Source organism: Bombus terrestris, chromosome 9 (assembly GCF_910591885.1).
Source record: "Bombus terrestris chromosome 9, iyBomTerr1.2, whole genome shotgun sequence".
Lineage (NCBI taxonomy): Eukaryota > Metazoa > Arthropoda > Insecta > Hymenoptera > Apidae > Bombus > Bombus terrestris.
In genome coordinates, this window is record NC_063277.1 from 11,041,437 (window position 1) to 11,064,807 (window position 23,371).

The 23,371-nt window shown below is 34.5% G+C and overlaps 1 protein-coding gene across 6 annotated transcripts in view; it reads right to left on the minus strand.

The window, feature by feature from the left end:
* The window catches only part of LOC100643533 (fasciclin-1), a 376,846-nt gene that overhangs the window by 318,711 nt on the left and 34,764 nt on the right, over positions 1-23,371 (minus strand). The gene's annotated exons all lie outside the window — the stretch shown is intronic.

The following is a 23,371-nucleotide window of genomic DNA, read 5'->3' on the forward strand; positions in this document are numbered from 1 at the left end:
ACTTTTTAAAAAAGCGATATATTCCAACAAACCGAAGCAAGTTTAGTTTTTTAGTTTCATTTATCTAATGAATCGCTAAATAACCTGAACGAAAGCCAATGTAGTGAAAATTAAATTTAATGAAGTTAATTCAATGAACTAAGATGAAATTTTAAAAAATTTGTGCTGGGTAAGAGGATGTAGCTAAAGTAGTTTTTCTTAAAACTGTCTTTTCTTTTTAGTAGATATAATCTTTTCGAAGCTGTCTTCTTAAATAATTATACCGTTATATAAATATGAAATAACTTTTTTTAAGAAAGATTAAATTCGAGATAGCTTCGTCGAATGCCAAGTTTCGAGATTGAATCTGCTTCACAGGGGATGTGTTATTACATAGATCCCGGAAAAATCGAAAAATACGTCGAGATCTTATGCAGGAGAAGCCATATGGAAATACATATATCCACGTGTTATATTAACTGGATAAAGTAGCTTCCTATTAAAGTTTTAATGAGAATTTATAATACGATACAAGGTAGTTTTTAGTATAATGCAAACATACCTACCTACCTAATAAGTGTCAACTTTATTTAATAACTGCAATATTAATTGAGAAATTGAAATCTTAAATAGTATCCAAGTGGTAGAAGCGAAGATATTCATTATAAGTAAAAAGCATGTGTTTATTAATTTAGATATACCATGATTTTACCATAATTTATCATTTCAACTCTGCTGCTACATATATTTCGAGGTGGAATGAAGTAAATTACCTCCTATCGAAGTAATACTATCTAAATTCTGAAAATAATAGAAAGACTAAAATAAATCATTGAAACACTTCTTCCAATATTCGACATATTATCCAACGGAAAATTTACATTCTCTTCCATTAAAAGAATAATTTTTCGTTTCTTTCACGTTCCCATCATTTTATATTTAATCTATCACAAAATCAAATAACCAGTTCCAATATTTATGAACAAGAATCTAACTCTGATGAAAACATGCAAAAAGGTATCGACTTGCGTGCCACACACCTACTATCAACATCGTTGGTCCTCAAAGGGCTAACCTAATACCAGTCCTACATTTTACAACAGCACTATACATTATATCTCTGCCTCTATACATTTTATTATCGTGTAATAAAAACGCGCCTTACCACTATTATTCCAACATCAATCTTAACAGCAACTTGAAACAGCAGAGACCTAAAATCAAGCTTTATCTCTGTGCGAAGAACAAAGGTGTACCACGTACAGGACGAACGTTCAAACTCAATAAAAGGGTGGAATATTTTCAACTGGTTGGCGTGGTGTTATCAAGTGCGAGATAAAAGGGGGAACATTAATAGGAAAGCGCGTTATCCGCAGAACCGTCGGCAAATTAAGCTTAACATTATTTCCCCGGAAATTGCGACCATGGTTGGCGCCTCGTCGCAACTTAAGCTAGCTATACACACACGTTAGAACTGTGACCTGTTGACCTGTGAAATATAGCTGCACAGTACACAGTGCATCCTCAGATCTACTGGATTGTGTGTGTGATAAAATTGTGCAGTTGTTTCAGTTTGCGCGATTTCGGTTGAAAAATATACGAAGAATTATTCGATACGCTTGAAATGGAATGTACGACCTGTACAGTCAAACGTTTGCAGCATATATGTGACATACTTAACTATCATCTATTGTGTATCTATACTATATGTATATACTACACGCGTATTTATAATATTTGTAATATGTTCATTATATTCTTCTCTACATAGAATATACATAGAAACATAGAACGATATTTTCATTTTCGTACTGTTGGTTTCTCATCTCTGTGATATAGTTATCACTTTCACCAAATATAGTTATGAATAGTATCTGTTAAAAAGTTATGCGAGGTTAAGATAGTGCCATACTATAGTCAATTCTCACTATACGTCGTATATATGTATGTGCAAGTGCTCGTCTACGAAGCCTTTCAGTTTTCGATTCTCTACTCTGTAGAGATTATACTCTGGATATTAGCTATTGCTATAGTGGTATTGTAAGTATATACAATAGTTATTGTAATTCAGTTAATAAACAAATGACTGTTATTAAAGACCATGGTCATAAAGTATCTAATTATTACATGTCTCAGATGGATATCGGTTGCCAAGCAAGCTTAATGCTTCGATACCAAAAACTTTGTTCATTTTGAGAACACAAATCGACGTAAGGATATCCAGGGAAGTTGTAACAGTTCCGCGATGTGTCGAGAAGGAGGTAAAAAATTGATAAAGGAAAAGCAGAAGTGATCGTCAAGGTAAGGATCAATAGGAAACCTGTTATGATCGAAATGTCGTCGGCCGATAAAACTATTAAAACACGTACAGCGCAGGCGTGTCTGTGCAGATATAGAGGAACGTACGAAGCTTACTTTACGCGAACCAAGAGTCGAGATTAAGAGGAGAAAAGTCGACGCTACGTCGCGACGCGTGTGTGGTCTTCGTTCATAGCTCGTGGAAGCACTTCAACTTTCCTCCACCCTGTAACTCGATATTGCATTAATGCGATATACGAAAGTGTTTGATGCCCGGCGAAGGCCAAGTCGACCGCAATATTTCGTCGTTCTGGTGTCATATGGTGTGACGCCCAGGGGTATTGCGTTTCCACTGGCTCCACTGCTGGATTAAAGGGGATGCGTTATTAAGGAACCTGGAGTTTACTCTTATTTTCCAGCGTTTTCAAGCCCAAGAGTATTAGTTTGTGGTGGTTAACCGGAAAAGTACACTATCGTTCATAAATATCTGGACACTTTGCTCGATTTCTAGTAATAACATTAGAAATTGGGCAAGTTGTATAAATTAACTTTGTCGTGATTTTAGAAATTTTACGATCCAATCTCATCAGATTTTTAATACTTCGGGGAAATGTTCAATATATATGGAATTTATAAATATGTTTTACTCGAACTCTTAATACTTTTTAACACACGGAAAGTACAATTGGGTTAGCAGAATTAATAGTTTTCGCTATCCTTGAATGTATATATCAGTAGACAATTAACTGGCACTTACATTGGCGATATTATATTTTTACCGTCTTTCGATTAACTTTCTAACGTTATCCAGTATCATTCGTTAGGCCAACAATATATCTCGGCTTATTTGTTATGAGTGTTTACATATCTCTCTTTTGGAGGTATTTAGCATTGAATTCGTCGAACAATAAATTCACCATGGTATGCTTGCAGCTAGAAATTCAGAAGCGCTTTTACAATGTGAAGCTTTCTCCGTAGGAAAACGAACAAAAACGCGATAATTGCCCCATAATTTATCTCGTTGCGGCGTGAGAACAAAATTTAAATACCAACGACTCAGAAACTCTTTCAAAGACTAATGCTGTTTTGACTTATATTTCGAATGTACTCTTCACCCTCGTCAACTACCCTTTTCTTAGATAATGTGTACTTTGTAACTTAACGTCCAAAGTTTCTCTTATCATCGAATTAATTTTATATAATTTATTATATTTTACGTTTAAATGTACTATTTAAAGTTATCTCGGTAAAGAAGGTGAAATTACCTTGAAAATTTGATATGTATCACTTCTTGGCTTGCATGACATCTAACTACATTATGCAGCTGAAGAATAATCTTCTCATGAACATAGCTGCAAGGTTTTCCATTAAAAGAGTTATAAGCTGGTTTCTCGCAAACTGTGATTATATTTTGTTCTCCAAATTTTTATTAAATTGGACGATATAAAAATTATTGTACGTTTGCAAAGACTTATTGAAAATAAATATCTTCCGTCTCGACGATTTTTCCATATTCTGCATAATCGAGAAGATATAACGAAATATCATCTTTCACGGGAAGCCCTTTAACAAGAACAGAGAAAACGGAAAAATTTGCACATAGATTGGAAATTTATGCTTCGTGTTAAACATTCAAAACGTCACATAATTCCAATATAGATGTGTTAATATTTAACATACGAGATACTTACAAAAACGTTTCCATTTAGAAACGTTACTGTGTTAATAATTATTGGAAAAACATAGAAATGTAGCTAAATTTTATGCAACAGTTCGATGACTACCAAACAGTTAGATAAAAATCCTGCGGATTGTTTCAGAATATTCTTGCGTGATTTGCTGATTACGCGAAAGAAGAAGTGAAACTGTAACAATGTAACAAGAGGGAGACAATTTTCAATAGAATTGAGCTATTGGTTGGACGAGAGGGAAAGAGATAGCTGGTTATAGTGAAATGAGAAACTGTTGGAACAAATTCTGTTTCAATTTCAGCGACGATATAAAAAATTCAAACGGACCAGTGCCAACGTGTAATGTCATATTAAGCGTGCCGTAAAAAATTGAAAGAACGTCCTCGTTTTAGTAATTTAAATTTCGCGTTGCATGCAAGCTAGAGTTAAAGCGTAGAAATTGACATCCAGCCTGGGAGACAACGTATTTCTATTATTAAAAAAATGAAAACGTTGTCGGAGATGAAAAAGCTAAATTTTGGGTTTGAAACATTAACCACGATATTACGATATAACCACGATATATTAACGTCGATGTTACGATGTACTGGTTCAATGAAACGAGCTCTTTATGGTTTAATTTTGTACATAGTAAAATATTTCAATACGACGAGTATTTGTGCATTAGGTTACTCACTCTCTTGTCACCAGAGCTATCGGAGTAATCAAAATGAAATAAAAAAGGTCGTATCACTAGAAATTTTACTATTCCACCTATTTCACGTTTTTATTAGTGAAATTTATTTGTAGACATAGTTTAGGAAAAAAGAGAATACCATACTTCAATGGAAAATGGATACTAGCTCTTTTTTAGTAAAAGGATTGACATTACATTATCCTTAAAATTCACAACTCCTGAACTATATCTATTAGAAACCTTAGAAAAACTTTACCAAGCGAAGCCAACAATATTCGTTTTCGTGATTTGGAGGAACCATTAACGATAATGTATAATAATATAATATAATAACAGCAGATAATATGAAAATTATGTAACGAGAAAATAAACAAAAAATAAACATTGAAATATTGAATTTTGAAATGTTGAAAATAAATATTGCATGAAAAGCTGTTATAATTAAAATTATTCATTAATAGTTTTTCCGCACCTCTGTTTCCTCATATTTTACCTCCTTACTCCTTATAATAAATTCATCTGTTGAGATAGAGAAATTTTGTTCTGTATATGTGAAAGCACATGACGATATTAGATTTTAATTAGTGATATTAAGTTTTAAGACATTAATAAAAATACAGATCCTGACCAGAGATGTATTTTTACAATATATATTTACAATATGAGACACAATACGTATTATGGATTTTTGTTGAAAGATATTTCACAATTGAAAAGCATTTAAGAAACTACAAAAATAAGATCACGCGTTTCTTCAACTACATGAACGTATCATATAAACCACATATTCTTATATTCAGCGTTAATACTTGATGCCATTAAGGATTTCGAATTGTTATATCACGATCTCAACTTCATTTCGAAGAACCGTAAGTTTTTGATATTTAGCGAACGTTTAGTATAAAATTGAAATGAAAAATCACACGTACCAATAACGATACCTACGTATTTTCCTTCGAGTTACAAAATTTTCTAATATAAAAGTACAAAATATAAAATATACAAATTTACGACGTAAAGCAGATATAAAAACACGATTTGTAAAGAACAAAGCCGAATAAAAAGTTGATGATCTACGAAAAATCGTGCTCGTAACCAAACCAGTCGAAAGTCATCGTTTCAAATCGTTGAAAGAGCGACTGATAATATCGAAAGTAGAAAACGATATTCGAAATGATTCGACAAACATTTCAATCTGAGTTTCTGGCTTGGATGCTTACAATTAGTGCAGCTGGCTGTAGCTTTATTTAGCCAGACAGAGGAACAACGGAAGAGCTTCAACGATATAGGGGCTGAACGACAGGATGAACCGGACCACATAAAAGCTGAAAGGGCCATCCGAAACTCAGGTACTACCCGTATGAGACGGCCATGCATTGTGTATCGTCGATATATCTACCGGATCGTTGTTGTTGCCGGCAACATTAAATATATCGAACTGAACTCGTGAGTGTCAGTATCGATACAGCCACGTATTCAGTTAGCCAAAGAGAAGAAGTACGAAGTCAACAAGTGCTAGATATTTTTCATTGGTCTTTTCATTGCTATATTTATTTTGTCAACGCCAGGGAGGATTGTTTCATCAGTTTTCTGATAGAATCAGTCAAACCGGGAATCTAATAATTAATAAATAAGTAAAGTTAAACGGGACATTAAAAGGGCATACAATGGTATGGTGCCATTTTATCAATGAATAGTTTGTTCTCATAAGTGGAAATTTATTTATCTAAAATCAAAAAGAAGAATATATCTTGTTCTTATAATCTTATGATCAATATTAGTTCAGAAAATTTATTTATATCTGTTAAATATTTGTTGAAATATATTTGTTAAATGAAATACGAAGATTCCTGCTGTTTGTAAAATAATTGACGAGAGATACTATTATTTGCATGGAGATATTTTGTAAGAGAATTTAGAGGTTTTACTATATTTTTATTTATGCGAACGGTTTCTCAGATGTGTAGCGAAATTGAATTCGTCGGAATAATTTCGACGGACGAAGTTTCGATTGCCGAAAGGTGAATTGAAAACGAAGCTTGTTTGGTTAAATTAATTTTGTTCCAACTGATGTTTGTTTTGCTTTTCCATCGTACTACCGATTAAAATTCTACATTTTCGTATGCTGAGAGTAAACGATCGAGCTAGCTTTGATGTTGGAATTCGTTTATTTATTTCGTGGAGAAGATTGTTGAATTAAAATTAGTCATACACTAAACACGTTAAATACAATTAATTACAAATATTTAATCAAATAAAAAATCCGACATTGATAGAAGGAAAAAATAGACGAAAAATCTTACGAGAGACCTGAAACAATTTTTTTTTTATTTCTTTTGTCGACATTATTCAATTAAAATCGATCTACATTATTCGTAATACATTACACACTTTAAACATACGAAAATACAAAATTAATTAAATACATATACTTGAATAAAAAATCCTGCATAAATACGAAGGATATGAGCGAGAAAAATTGAAATAATTTTCCTGATTTATATTACAAGGAACAACCGTACACATTCCTTGGAAATCGGAGAATTCGAGTGTTATATATCAAGGAAAGAAATATTATCAGAGGTTGTAATTTCGACCCGAAATCGCTGCCACGGAAAGCAGAATGATCGTTTATGATCCTGATTTCACCTCGGTCTGCTGTGGTTCGTGCTAAGTTCACGTCTCTAATATCCAGGATATTAAATACTCCTGCCTGAACAGATAACGTATCGCTCCGAAATTCTCAAGGGGGTGCAGAATTCCGTAGCTGCCGACCAGAGCAGCCCGCGAAATGAGAAAGCGCGTGGAACAAGGTACTGACAGTTTATTTTCTAACCGAAAGAATTATATCTTGTTCAACTGTTACATCGTTTCTTATCGTACTTAAAGAAAAATTGAAAGAGATACGGAAAGAATACAGATGTTTCAAGGAACAAGGAGATGCAAGCTGTATCGTTAATACTATGGAAAAGCGATGATGTCAAAATATTCTTTGCTACAGTTTTATGAATTTTGATATCGTCAAATTTTACCTTGGATTATTTGTATTACATTTTTAAGACAAATAGTCTTACGAAAATAGGTCGTATTTCTTGCTTAAAGTTTCATGTACTAATCATTCATTCTAGTCATAAAATTATGAAATTTATGAAAAGTAGAATTGTCCGACTTTACGATATTAGTAAGTCTAATGTACTGAGACTATATTTGACGGTGACTGTCTCACTGAAATCTGTCCAAATAACGAAATTGTCAAATTTACAGCAGATGGAATAAATTACTTGCATCGAGCGATGTTAACAAATCTAATATACAAAATTCCTCTGACAGTGAATACTTGGCAGAAAGAAGTTCGGAAGCAGTTGGAACTTTGAAAAGACGGATCCTGTCTGGAACACGACAGCGACGAGCTTCATGCATTCGAGAACGGCAAAAGGAGGACGATCGACGTTTGGTTACGCGAAGATCCTCCTTCAGGATTCGTAGCTTTCAAAGATCCGAGCTGAGCTTCCCAAATGTAGGTTACACATGTTGTACGTGCCTAATGCCCGCGGAGGTTCGCGTTCTTGGACGAGAGACGTGACTCGAGGGTTCTTACCGCAACCAAACCGCGAGGATAGACGAGAGAATCCAGTAAGAAGCTCCCGCGTATCCTTTCGTCCTTGTGTCCCATTCCTATCTTTTTCACTGTTAAATTCGTCTTGCCTCCGGCTCTTTCCTTCAGTCGCGCTTTCTTTTTTACTCGCTGCGCGAAAATCGATCGTTACGTATTGAATTATTTAAAAAGTTTTTAGCGAAATTCCAGGGAAATTCAAAGCCAACGTGTTTGCACAGAATTAGCATTTTACTGGGTAATATATGCGCCGTTCGTTTCGGTCACCTTTTTGCCATCCATCGAGTATCGTCGTGATCTCTTTATTGCGAAACTTTTCATCTTTCTTTGCCAAATGAATTTCTGCGAATAATTTTTCAGCAGTTCGAATTTATTCCACTTCTTGTCGTTAGTGAAGTTTCTTCTTTTTCTTTCTGTGTTTTTGTTTTTTTTTTTTTAAGATAGAAACGTATAATTGATATTATATGGATTGGTATCATATTCTATACGATCTAACATAAGCGGAGTTGAATTTTCATTGACATATAGAGTTCTCACACAGCTGTAATGTTGTAAAAAATTAATCAACTCCAGATGTTTCTTTTTAATTTCCACTCATAATTGATTCACCCGAGAATAATATTTGCAGTTGAATTAAACCATTCTTTATATTTAATACAAGTTCATGGAAAAATTTAGATGCACAAAATGTACAAAGTGCACGTTGTGCAGAGTGTCACAAAATATATGGAAGATATTTATAGATGAAAATGAAGTTTTCCAAACTGCAAACAATTCATCTTTATACCAGAAATATGCTGGTATCCAATCCAATATACGTGTATTTCGCAGATAATATCAAATGGAATAAGTTGAAGCACTTTCGTTCGTTCAGTTTCCAAGTTGGTAAAATTAATTACTTCAAGAGAATTCCCTCCCTCTCTCCCTCCCTCTCTCACTCTCTCTCTCTCGGAAACAAAGATCTGGATTAGGTCTGACGTACACAATTTAAATGAGCTGTAGTCGTAAAAGGTTGGACGATGAATTTCGAAATAGAAAATCATCCACTTTACCTTGGAGGATGCTATCTCTGCGCCGCTGAGAATTTCATTCCTTTGCACGGAAGATTGGAGATTCTTGCTTTCGCTCTGTTCTCTGAACGAAAGCTTTTTTCGAGCGGTTTACGTTTCTCTGAGAGCTTAAAGGAACAGATTATGTAGTTAAATACAAAGGGGCTTATACGCGTGCAGGTTCATTTTCGCCCTGTTTTCCCCTCTTTTTTCCTTCCTACTTCGTTCTTTCTTCCTTTTTTTTCACCAGCCTCTCTTCGAAATTAGACAGGATGAAAAAGATTTGTAACGAGAATTGATGCCCAGATTAATTACGAGAGAATAGCTTTAAAGTTAATTGGAGAAGAGGAGATGCACCCGAGGCAAAATATTTAGCCTCTCGGAACTTTGATTGTTATTCTAACGAGATTTACGCTAGAAAATGAACAATTATATGCATATTTCGTCTGACATGTAGATCAGTTGCTTATTGATCAAATTCATTTTACCAACGAATTCAACGTGGAAATATTCGAAATGAAATTTCCGCGTCTAGGAACGATTACGTTTTGATGGTCGAGTTAAAAACGATGAGTGGTATTAAAAGATTATATATACATTTAATATTTGTGTATTTGAATTTTAACTATCGCATGAACTGTATGAAAGCGAAAAACAATTATTCGATGCAGAATCGTATGACATTGTGTTAATTCATGCGTAATTTTAACAGAAAAGATTAATCATTTCTAAAAAGACGAATCTATCTACTTTGTAACGTAATTGATCTTTCATCAAAGTTATATCGTGTTTTTATATATAAAAATATTAAACTTACGATCAGTAGGAGAAAATTGGTGCAAAATTAGAGTCAAATTAATCTAGCTTTTTAGAAGTTTCTATCGCAAGAAAATCCTCGTGCTTTAAAGACTTCAACCGTGGTTTACACTTTTATAACTGGCTGGATCTAAAACGTTGGTATTTTATCATCTTGAGGAATTTTAATGGAACATATTATATCATTTTTGGACAATCGACTTTTTATTACCGGCCAGATATACATAATTCTTTAAAGAAACAAAAGTTTCAGATAGATAGCAGAAAGTGAAATTCAAGAAAGCATACTACTAAGACATCTATTATTATTTCATTAGAAAATTCCGAACATTAGCTATTACTCTGCACGAAGATTCTGATACTGTAAGTAATTAAAGTTACATAAACGAAAGGAAGAAGAAGAATAACTGAAAGATGATAATTGTAGGAAATAAAAACTGAATTTATTACAGTAATTTATATTTCCTCTTGGCATGATATATCTTAACAAACTGCCACTCACACGAGTCACACTTCACTACACGTTTCCGCAAACTAGATATAAACGAAGACACAAGAGTTAATTCTATGAGCGAGCCCAGAAATGAGGTTTCGTTGCACGAGATTAAAAATCTCCTTTATAACGACCAACCAAGAAAATCATGTTCCTTCTGGCAAAAGGAGAAAATATTATATTTTCGCGCAAGACGGGGGCTTACAAACAGCATCAAAACCGTTTCTCAACTTCTGACAGAATTTCGGGTTGCAACACGCGACTTTCACACTAGGAACATGTTGCTAGGTCGCGAATAAACGTAATTAAGATTGTGCCAACGACGAATAGCGTTAGGCGTTCCGACAGAGTTGAAAGTGCTGAATCTGTATGACCAACGAACACACACGGACGGCTACGTACGAGAGAAAAAGAGAAAGAGAAAGAGAAGAGAAAAAGTGGATGATGGTTAAGTGCGTGATCTACCGTAATGAAATTTCTTCCGACTCTCTTTTCTCGTTTCGCTTGGCACAAGGACTTTCTCGAATGCACTTGTAAAATTGTAAAGCTTGTTAACCCGCTGCCCTTACCCTCCGTGTTCGACGCTGTACTCGTTGTACTTTATTGCATCGCGAACATGACCACGGGTGAACTTAATTCTGGGCTACATTTATTTACAGGAACACGAAGAAAACGGTGGGTCTGATGTACCCGTGGCAATAAATTTTAATTCCGGTCGCTGCTTCGCGCCGGAACTATGCGGAATATTTCTTAAGGTCGGTCGAGCATTGAGCAGGCACGTTCAGAAGCAGGAAGAGAGAAGATATTGGCTGAGTTATTTGTTTCGATGAATCATAGTAACAAAAATCATTGGACACTTTGCTATGATCAACCGGCAAACTTGATTTTGTTACGTATTCCCCTCTCGTAAGCCAAACGGATATTTATTCGTATCTCAATTTCATTACACGAGTACATAGACGATACTAAATTTTCAAGAAACAAATAACCTACTTCCATAAGTTTACTCGTCACAAGATAACACAGGTAATGGTAAACTCTAAAAGAAATTTTAAGAAATGTTTTTGCAACGGCTTTTCGATATTCTTCAATTCACTGACTTGATCGATACGACTTTTCGTCCAAATAACAACTTCGATTGTTTGAACAAAATTTCGTATGTACCTATAATATAAACATAACGAAAGACAATGAACGAGACGAATAAATTTCCTTTCCTACGCAAATTCTTCCAATTATCCTAATGCCCAGCCGAATAGAATCCTACGAACGCCCAATTACGTTTACCCAACAAAATAACGCAATCAAACATCCATCTCGTAAAACCGAGACTCGTCGAGTCTCGAAAAGGGCCGTTCGACAAACCTATCTATTTAAACCCCATGAAGTACACGGTGCAATGTTGCCATGCAGCCTTCTTCTTGGCTGGACGTTTCATATTCGATCCGAAGGATCCACGAGAGAAGCTACAGGCCAGACATCTCGTTGCTAGTTAACTGGCGAATAGCACGACATCGGTGAGCACGTAAACGCAAAAAAGTGCAAATTGAATGGCGCCATGGCAAAAAGCACGGTGAAAACGGAGGCGGAGGGACATTGCTCTGCCATGTTGTCGGCAAGATTTCCGGTCGAAGGGTTCCAGTAACGATGATCCTGCCATTCCCGGCGAGCCTCGCAAGACCCCGTTACCCGCCACCGCCATTTCCAACCCCCGACGTGCCGCCCGTTTTCAAACGCTTCTCTCATTCGTCGTTCCTCTCCTCTTCCCTTTCCGCCTTTTCACAACCTTCGCTGTTTCGCTACCCTCTACTTTCTCTCTACCTTCGTTCCATTTCCGGCCGCTCTCCGTTTCGAAACGTCAGCCGCGATACGTGCACAATGAAGACAGAAACTAGGATCGCTTAATAGGATTTCTGGCCTTCTTCGCGGCGATCATTGGCGATCTTCTTTCTTTCATTCTTAACGTGTTCGCCGCAACGAGAATTTCGTTCGTCTTATCTGCGAAGCCAGCGAAGTGGTTTTCCTTGTTTCACTGTAGTGTTTCGCGTTATTAGATACGGATGTGTATAACGTATCGTTCGTTAAAGAATGGACTTGCTTAAGCATTCCATGACGCTGCTGGCGAAAGCTTCACTGCTGAATTATTCACGCTTTTCCACTCTCCTGTATTGTCCTTGCAATTAGTTTCAACACCGCGTGCAACTGAAAATTGCTCTCGATGTTACGATCGAAGTGATGTTTCCGTGAAGATATAGAATATATAGAAGAGAAATAATCATGTACTATGGAGAATTTATGGTTGTTGTATAAATTCGTAACAGTACGCAGATCGAGGGAAAAAGAAATTATGGAAGGTCACGCGAGATTCATTGATACTTTTCAAGGTATTTTTTCCTAGAACGTGGAGCATATTGAGTTTGATATTTTAACGTCGTTATTCTTACTACTGAGAGGTCATTAAAGAGTTCATAATTAATTGACTATCGAGAAGCGCGTAATCGTTAATTGTTCTCTGCGTTCTTGCGAGGCACCTGACCGCGCCAGGTCAATCTAACGATACCATGTCTTGTATGGAGAGAATTTTTCTATTAATAATGAATAATTGAATATGTATAAATAAATATAAATGATAAATTGAACGAGTACTTTCGTAATTCTAACGTCTTCAAACAGCCTGAACAGTAACGTTAATTACATTTCATAGAATTGGAACCATTCTAATAATAATAACCAATATAACAATTAAAACATTCTATTCTGAAATATTAATATTTCACTCTATAAAAGCAGCAGCCGAAAGATATATAAACTATAAATTTCCGGTGAAGTATAATAAGCGTTCTAAATTTGAGTAACTTAATCTAAATCTTTTAAATCATCTACGATTCAACGATACCAATGGAGGACTACATATGGACATATGTTAAAATACTTCCACAGATCATCCATGACCCTTATAACTTAGCTTGTAAGGTAAATATCAGTATGAAAACTCTCATAACACATAAATTTTCTGAACCTTCTATGGGATAAAGAGAAGTAGATCGTTTCGCCAAAACTCGCCATCTTTATGTTGTTTAAGAGGCCAACGGTAGCAACAGCGTGGTTGGTGGTTTGCGGCAGCTATTTCGAAAATGTCAACATAAATCGAAGAAGGAAGAATGAAACGGGATTTCGCCCGCATCGACTATGTACATAATATTCCCAAACGTTCCACCGGAGATTTACACGGTGGATAAAATTTGTTCATTATGCATCGTGGAGGTGAAGCTGACTGAAAACATTTTTTTTTTTTTCTTGAAGTTACGTTAGGAGCTTTGGTAGAATTGCGGGAAACTGCCAGAACATATTTCATAGATGATATCGTTGAATTACAAATCGATTCACGGTTTTGAAAAAATCTGAACACTCTGGATTTGAACGAAATTTGTTAGACGAAGCTTGATAATGCATTTGCATTGGAAAGAAATATTGTTTCTTCGAAGTTTCAATTCGATGTTAATAATTAAATCTTTCCCTGCCGTCGGTTATCAATTAGACGAACTAAAGTAAAAGAAATTTCCTATAAATTTTGGGTACTAAATGTTTGAGATAATATTATAAAATATGAAAGATTGATTATTGGCCGAATAGTCAGAATATTTATGTGATTTCTTTATACACGCAAGTTTAAAAGAGGGAAAAATGAATAATGAATCTATTATAGTATATCTATTATAGAATGATACAGTAACGTATAATAATTTTATTTTACAATAAAAGTTTTATATATACATTAAACTCGATTTAAGTTAGTCGCCTATCTACATATGTGTTTGGAATTACGAAGTAAAGTATTACTCTCATCAGAAGCTAACAATACACTGGCAAATAAATCTCGTTCCACTCGTAAACAATTGTTTGCTAAAATATGTATATTTATATTTACACATAAAATATTTGTGAGTGGCTACGTCACGTAATAAACAGGCAAGTAAATTTGGGATGAATGGATTAAAATAATAAAATAAAATAGCAAATGGGAAGTATTAGAATACACAAAGGATAAACACGAGAACTTGAAATCTCCTCTTTAATAAAATATCGTATTAAAATATGTTAAAGTCGATATAACGTAAGGAAAATGCTTGGTCGTGTTCATTTGAATAAAAACGAGATAAAAAGCATTGCAGCTACGCTGATATATATTTTAACAAGCACGCGGACATAAATTCTGTATCGCAATAGGCGCCTGCGAAGATCTGACACAATTCATCGCACACACTCTTAGCGTGTTGCATGTTTCATTTGCAAATGAACATTGTATCGAGTCTGAAGCAAGGAAACGAAACGCCTCTGAATATTGTGCGCTTGTAATTATCCGTGATATATTTTGCTAGTCGCTTGTTATCTGTCCGTCTAACAACGCAACTCGTGTTTCGTTTTCTGCTGGTAGGCGATGTTCCCACAAACAGGAAAAGTATTTCATGAAAAATGTTTCTGGAAATTAGTTTTCTGAAATGCCTGGTTGCTTTGTTCTTTTTCGTTCGCGTTGTTTAGCTGGTTTTTGAAATTATTATATTCAAATTCTCAACGAAATTATTTGGCTTGCAAGAGACAACAGAATTGTAGAATTGACCCTTTAAATAATTTCAAGAATTTATTACTCGCTGAGTTGTAGTCTTAAGTAAAACTGATTTCATGTTCAAACGTTTTCGTTATTCGCTGCCAGTTTGCTAAAAATTCTAGTATTTATATTACGAATCTTTGCATACACATAATACATAAATATAAGGATCAGCAGTTTGCTATTTATGAATTAATGATCTTTGTCAAAATGATGGAGTTGAAGTTCAGTTGTTTTAAATTTCAACGTACTTATCGGTTCTTTTTTATAGGTTTCAAGATACGCTCCTCATATCGTGCGTACACTGTGTATCTGCCATCTGCGTTTTTTAAAGGATTGTAGTCGTAAAATGCATGTTTCCCGTGCCGTAAAAAATGTTCATTTACAAAACATGGTGAAACGAATATATTAGAAAGGGCCCATTTTTTAAATAAAATAAATAAATTCTCTGCGACATTACACGTTACTTGCGTTGTTTTGATGTTATAAAAAGCAAAGAGATACGCCCAAAGATATAGAACGTTGATTCTAAAACGAGCTAAATATTAAGAAAATTTATAATAAAAATATCAGAACTTCAATATTGTACGATTTTCTTGTACAACTCAAATGTTCAAGAAAATCACTGGAAACATAAATACGTTAGAGTATTAGTGCATTGTAAATGTAGTTTCAAGACAAACATTTTATTTAAAGAATCTTGAGAAGAAACTGTAACAGGGTCATTTAAGAATTTGTAAATTCTGCAACTGATAATTTGCATAAATCTGGGATAACGAAACTAGTTATTCATTAATCCATTAAGAATCAAACAATGATCTGTCACGATGTTACAGATATTTTGATTTCATGAAATTTCGCAAAATTGTAGAATCGAGATAAAGGAAATACTACAAAAATATTAAGCAAATCCTTGGGATGATCTCTCGTAGCCGCAATATTAAAAATAGGATTTCTGTGATGTAAATTGACTGAGAAAAATTACAGATGAAACGTTGTGTCAACAAGATGTCAGTATTCCCTTAATGAACTGGCAAAGAGCCATTGAACTACGTGGAAATCACTTTGATTAAAATTGTATTTAAGAAAAAACGATATTTTATACGTATCGACCTAACACGATTAATTACATTGGACCATCGCTTGATATTATCAATCACTAGACATAAATTCTGTGAAACGTTGAATTTATTAACAATGTTTAAAGTTTAAAGCAATCGAGACTCATACGTGGACGATTCGCCAGTACTTGCTAGTACCTTGAACGGCGTTTCAAAGTTTCAAACGTTTGAGTTGGAGATTAATTTGCACAACTGAACACTGATCAACACCGAAAAACGTAGTAAATATTTGCCTCGTGCTCCGTTGAATATCCGGCTTCCTACGTCAAAAGTAACCTACTATATTCATGAATCATAGACGTACTCTCAACATCCTCTCCGTCGCCGCTCAAAAGTGCCTCCCCTAAAATGTAAGATTCGATGCACTTGCACCGCCGACATGTCGGCTCTATATAAAATCCACGTACCATATAGCTAGAATAACGTTTCTTTACGATATTTGTGATATTCCTGATTGACTATACTTTGATAAGCGTAAGGAAACACGTGTTTCCACGATATAGACACGCTGCCGCCGCTTTATGGTGTTTACACTGATTTCCGTAGACGACAGATCCATGGTAAATATTATTAAAACGAGCTTGCGGGAGAACCTGGGAGAAGAGTGGTGTACATATGTTCAGGGGCTGCGTAAACGTTATCTGGTGTAACATAATAAACTATCGTTGCCTCTTCCAATGCTTTGCAAGGGAATTGATAAAGTTTCAAAACTGTGATTCGGAAACTTGCACGGTGGTCTAATGGTAACTGGTAGTACAATTGGGTACAGGGTGAATTCACTGAGTACAGGCAGGGAAAATAAGTCGAAAGTATGGAACAAAATGTTTTCATACGGTGCGTTGTTTCTGAGGAAATCAAGTTTGAAAATTTATCGAGTATACTTAAATTTGGTCAAATATCGACTAAGTACGAGTACGTTTAATCCCTCGTTTTCAAGCAAATAAAGTTTGTATATGTTTAGGTAAGAATTGGCCTGATACAGGCGCGTGATACATTTTCAAATTTACTTTTCTCGAAAACAAAGTATCTTGTGAAAAAGTCTCATTCTACATTTTTTATTTATTTTCATATGTAGCGTAACTTCTTTCCATTATTTGCTCTTCTTCGTGACTCGTCTTACGAGAAAATATTATTCAAGTACACAATTGTTCTGCCAGTTACGGACCACCCAGTATATGATGCACGTTTATCACAGGAGATAAGAAGATAGAAGAAAGATAATGAAAGATAACTTCAAGGGATTTAGAAATTTTTGAATGATTCATTTCACGGATGTATGTATAATAACTTGCTAGTTATATATATGGTGTACGTTTATGACAAGAATGTATGAAATATAGCCTTGGAAGATTTACACATTTTTTCATGATTTATTTTATGGATGATATATGTACATATATTTTTTAAAGATTTGACAGACTTTCAAAACTATGTTTCTAGACGCAATAAATCACGTAGAATTACGTGATTTATATTTACCATAAGAATATATGAAACATTTGCGAATGAAAAAATAATGCTATTGATTTAATCTGTAACAATTAATTTAAATAAATGCTCAAATCATAGGAATTTACTTTACGGATGTTTCATAAATACATTAACGTCGGTGTTGCCGTTTTCTTAATCATAATAATAATTTCCATTTTATACTTCTGTCTTGCACAAATTGTTTGTTGTTTGCAGGAACGCAACTTGTAATGCTTTAAATGATACACTCAGCATTAACCATCGAGGGAATTAAATAAATCCGATGCGCTTTTGTGCACCATGTATACTACGAATGTTTGTAATGCTTTCAAATTAAACATGGAATGGATGAACGTCTATTTCATTCGGCCAAAGAATCTAGGGAATTTAATTTTCTTTATATCTTTAATACATTTTATTTAATTCGATGGTTTTTACTCAATAAAATTATCCCTTTAGAAAATGTACGGGTCATTCCTTTTTCCCTTTTCTTCTCTTTTTTTTTTTTTTTTTTTTTTTTTTATTAAAGAATTACAAAATTAGAAAGTTATGCCTATGAATCATAACAGACAGTTCAATCAAGAAGAACATGATTTTGCATAACAAAACAAGCATAGAATATTGAACAGAATTTTCTGATGCAAAATTTCATATTCGAGAAAATCGATTTAATAATTCAGCGGCTATGTATGCACGTGGCAAACAAAGAAGCGGTACAATCGTGTTATCGACATCGCTCAAATTACCTGTATACCCTGTACAATAATATATAGCACTGCAATAGAGTATACGATCTGAAATTATGCTAGAAAACCGTACCCAAAATTTACTCTCACATACATTCTCTGTGTATCGTTTTATTTAATGATGTTATACAAATAAGCCGTTTATTAACTTAACTGCGTTTAACTTTATCGCTCCGGACTTAATTAATTTTTAGCTATTATTAGCTATGTCAATTATATATACTTCAATTTTATATATTGGAATTAAATGTAACTTTTAAATATATCTGTATATCAAAACATGAAGCTAATATGATATTAGATAGAATAATAAATTTTGACGGAAAATAATTTTTCAAAAGAAAATATGAATTATAACCAAGCTTCGATAATACTTACAATTAGCAATAGCTGGTAACAAATAATTTTCTTATAAGTAAGCCGCTTTACACAGTTGTATACGGATATAACAAAGTTTACACAATGCACAAAATCCGAGATAAATCAATGGCTCGGATATTATGTCGTTTCCCTATAAATCCCCAGTTTCATGAATCTCACTATAAACTAAAATTCCTATGGTACAGTAGAACAACGAATGTTCAAACTAGAGAAAGGGACAGGTGTATACGCATATGACTTGGTCCGATAAATTTCTAATATTATGCCTGTTCCATTATTCAGATACAATTGTTGCTACACCTGAAGCATGAAAATTCGTGATTCTATATATTCTTGTAATAATATCAAATAACATTCGGAATTGTACAATATACAGAACTTAAATAATTCTCGTCTCATTTAAAACATGTACATATATTCATTTTACAGAGAAATTTGGAGAGATTTATAAAACCATAGGTTTAATACGATCAGACAAAGTGACAGAATTATCTGAAATATCCAAAAATTATAAAATTACAAAATGTCAGAGTTTTGCGGTATTATACAATTCTGAAGTTCTTGAAAATTATAGGATTCCAATGTTTCCCAAAATTATAAAATTCCAATTTTCTCAAAAATTATCAAATTCCACACTGCACCAAAATTATAAAATGATTATACGTACTTGCAGAGACGATGACTCTTTTAACTATTCAATCTGTTACGAGGCAATCGAGGGTACTTCAAATACCAGTTACGTGCAAATGGCAGAAAGTACACTCGATAGCTTTGATAGCTTAATAACACGTAGACTCTACAATATTTCAGATACTACGTGTTTCAATATTTCAGATACTGCATAAATCGAGCGATAGACACATATTCTTTCGCTGTCAACCGAGCTTTAACAACCCGTCTTTAAGATAATTACAGAATATATGATTTTCAAACTTGTCACACAAATAGACAGTACGGTGGCATGTAAATTGTCAGGCGTAGAAAAAGGGAAGTACAGTGTTTCTTTCAATTTCTATATGTTCTGGTTAACGAGAAGGAAAGGAGCTCGCACACTCCACGTGCTGCAAATGTACCATTTTCTCACAATAAATTCAACGACACCCTTAGAACCAAAGGAAAAGACAAAATCAATAAGTCAAATAAACGACGTAATAATAAAATATATATGAAATTAACAGTAAAAGCCGACATCCCGTTACGAGAAACATTAAGCTGAACCATTGAAAGCATCGTTTACCCGGAACCCACTCAGCTAATACATCTTGCCAACGTCGTTTTTCGAAAGAGTATAACCCCATAACGATCGACCTACTTTTGTCCAGAATCACTTGGCAACCGTCTAGCTTAGCAGGAAGGAACATCCAACCCGGGAACACGGATGAGGGCGTCTTCTGGATGATTTTCGACAAGGATACTCTCCCAACATAGCAAACCTTCTCTTCACGTGTGTGTTTCTACCTGACTCCAAACCGCACCTGATTTCTGCGGTCACGATCCTTCTCGAATTTCCTTTTATTCGTTTCTGGTTCGGGTTTTTCGATCGTTATTCGACTCCTAGTCTCTTTCGGCAATCCTTTCTCAACGAGTAAAAAAGAGCAGACAGCCGTAAACAAAACTACAGCTACTGGGTAACTTTCCAGCTTTCGACTGCTTCAGACTCGAATATCGAACGTTAGACTTTTCGGACGATCGACACGTCGTGTCTCAATGGTCTCGTAAAAGTGGGTTATACATAAAACAGGGACCAACGAACGTTAGACTAGTCAAACTAGTTCGGACTAGCCGTGGTATAATGCTCGTCGATTCGCTGCACACGACCCACATCCAACTGACGGGAATTTTTCGCGGTTACCTCACCTTCGTACGAGCATCACACGAAGGCTTTATAGGCGCTTTGTATTCGATGGCCAGAGTTATGTTTCTTGACCGTCAGGGATAAAGCGGGCTTCGTATCCATCGATTATGGAACAAGCTATGTGCATGATACGTGCGACCGACTTTGTAACTTATACATAGTTTGGTTACGTAAGGAAATAATTTATGGTAACGAAATTATACGAAGCAACGTGGTGTAGTATCGCACGACGTAGGATTTTCAGGAATTGAAATAGGATTAAACAAATTTGCTTGTTCCGTTTCCTCTCATTTTAGTCTTTGGCCGTTTGGATTCAATAATTCTTGATGCTTTTATGATTATTCATAAATTTCTTCATTTAAACCATTGAGAGGACACTTTGGAGAACTCGTTAAAGGAAGTAGGAATTAGATAACATGAATAACGTGAAACCGCGAAATCAAGAATTCCGTTGATTTAAATTCAAGAAATGCAAATTTCCAATTACTTAGATTCCAGGAATAGGGATTTTCTTAGCATTTTAAAAAAATGAATAGAATTAAAGATGAGTTTCCGATAGAAATGGGAAGGCAATGTTCGGTTATCTGTTAAACGATATGAACTTTCAACGTTTACCAGGTTTTTAAAACCTGCAGGTAAAGTGTACGGTAAAAACTAAAACTAAGGCCGAGATAAATTATTCGAGCACTCGTGATTGTTTCAAAGATAAATGTCCTAAAATCGGATCAAAAGCGTAGAATAAATCTTTCTCACTCGAGACTTGCTTCTATTCATTGCGTTACGTGCAAGTGCATGCCGGGGTCTATCTGTTTCTCGCATTTCTTATTTCTCACGGCAATAAATAACGATTAACGTAAAATTTCTGGTTATTAGTTCAATTATGTTTATTAAGAACGAAGCAATAGATATAAATGGCTTTAGTCTGGTCTGGTCCAATCGTAGTACCGTGTTTGATATAATCTCACCAATTTCCGCTGTGCATTCTTGATTAGCGCAATATCTTGTACTTTTGAACAAGGACAAAGCCAACACCCATTCTCGATGATGATTCGGAAACAGGGCAAATTATCGCGCTCTGGTTATATTACAGAGGTTCGGTTGGCAAAGCCATCAAACTTATTAACGGCGTTTTAATGAAGTGTTACCAGTGGAAGAGGAGTAGTTTACATAAACTATAACGCTTTGAAGTTGAGCGTCAGAGCACAGAAAGGCGAAACTAAGGAGGAATTAAAGTTTGAAATGTATAAAGCTTGTTATTTATTAGAATTAAACGCAAACAATTAACTAAGAATAATTGCGACGTCGTATAGAGATAATCGATATCTTTTTTAGAATTAAGCCAGTCGAGGCATTTTCGTGTTCAGGGGACGTTCGAATGATTCTCAAAATAATTCGTTAATTTCTCAGTAACGGAAAATTTATTTTCTATACATTTTTAATTTTCTAATAATCTTCTCATTTTTTACAGATTAAGATAATTGTTGTTATTTTAGGTTTTAGAGGTAGGATCGCGTTAGTTATTATTATGTTATATAGATAATAAATCCACACTTCTCGAGGCAGAAAGAACTTTATTGCACACACTTAGAAGGGTCACAAACGAATGAAAGAAAAAAAGCAAGAGGGGTCCTAAAACTATCGATCAGGTCTATCGACCGTGTCTAGGAACAACTTCTAGTTACTTCTTTTGTAACTAGCCGTCAGCATATAGATGGCGAGCAAGAACTCACGTTGTTATTTTCAACAATAATTAATAATAATTAAGATAATAAATGCAAATCACATAAAATTTATCGAATCAAGAAAATCTCAACTCAACAGATATAGACGTATCGCAGTTATAATAAGTATTTGTGTATCTAATATCTTTTTTTCTCTTTTATTTCTATGTTGTCCCTCTTCTCTCGCATTACTATGGGATTAACAAATAAATTAATCCATTTGTGTTGAGAGTCAATAATTGTAAGCTTTCCATAAACGAAGTTAAATATTTAAGTAAATTAACCGCTATAGAAACAGCGGTAATAATAATTTAACCAGATAACACAGGTCAGGGCGTGAAACTTTGGCTTCATTGTTTGGTTTCTCTACCCGACGATCGATTTGTGAGATTTACTCGCAAAGCATAGAATCTGGACAAGTTGTCCCTAAGTAAGGGTATATATTCAAGCGCTTAAAAGCGCTGTCGACTTCTTGAATACGCTTCCAAAAACACATAACAAAGAAAATCATCGATCATTCTAATCGTTCTTAATATACGTGATCTTTTACTTCAATTATATATTAAAGTTTTCCTTAAAACATTAAAATATCCCGGTTGGTTGAAATGAGTGTAAAATTAAACCATAAACATACGAAGAAGATATCACATCAAAAGAAAATAAACGTAAAACACATATAAAAAGAATAATGGAAATTAAGATCTCTCGAAACACAAATTATTACATAGAATATTATAACACGACCGAAGAAAATTTATTCTAACAATAAATATTAATATAATTCGCTTTATTCAGAGCTATGTTTCTCTTAAAATCGCAGCTTTCGATATTCAAGCTTTTGTCATTCGTAACATAA